The sequence below is a fragment of the Tupaia chinensis genome, unplaced genomic scaffold (assembly GCF_000334495.1).
Source record: "Tupaia chinensis unplaced genomic scaffold, TupChi_1.0 Scaffold000354_1, whole genome shotgun sequence".
NCBI classification, from domain to species: domain Eukaryota; kingdom Metazoa; phylum Chordata; class Mammalia; order Scandentia; family Tupaiidae; genus Tupaia; species Tupaia belangeri.
Window position 1 is genome coordinate 3,278,591 of NW_006159849.1, and position 783 is coordinate 3,279,373.

Sequence of the window (783 nt, forward strand, 5' to 3'; positions counted from 1 at the left end):
GAGTTGCAGTGGCCTATAGCCAAAACCCCTCCCAAAAAAAAAAAAAAGAATTATACTTTAAGATTAATTTTGCCTCAGAATTCAAAAGCATTGCTCTGCATTGTCTTTAACTTGCAAAGTTGCAGTGGAAGTCCAGGCCCATCTTTATTCTTAATCTTCATAGGGGACTTTGAGAGGAGGAAACTTCTCTGCAAATTTATAGCATTTTAAAAAATAATGTCCACCCTCCTCCTATTTCATGATTGTGTACATTAATACTCATCATGTTTTTGTATTCTTTTTTTGGAGGGGAGGGGGGGTTTGCTATAGGGTGCATGCACTTGCCAGAAAAACAGAGAGACAGAAAGTGAGAAATCACCCCCCAGGGGAATGGCCACATCACAGTCCCTTCTCCTCCATTCTCCTCTCGGGATCTTGGGCACGCACGCACATGCACCCAGCGTGAGTTTAAGCCACCGGATCAGGGACTCAGATCATGGTGGACTACATGGGAGTCCAACAACATAGCCAATACGCTAACTACTGGTCCCTGTTTTCTTATTCTTTACACTGGACACTTGATGAACTTTAAGTCAGAAAAGCCAAGCCATTCAATTAAGTTTGTTTCTTTCAGGAGAGTAAGAGACAGAGACAGACAACCTCTATAGGGCCGCACAGCACAATTCTTCAATCCCAGCCTTCCCAGCCAGCCAGGATCATGGACACGTGTGATGGGTGTGTAGTTTGACCAGGGAACAGAACCTTTGATCTTCTACATTAACCCAGCATCACCCCAGCAGCTTC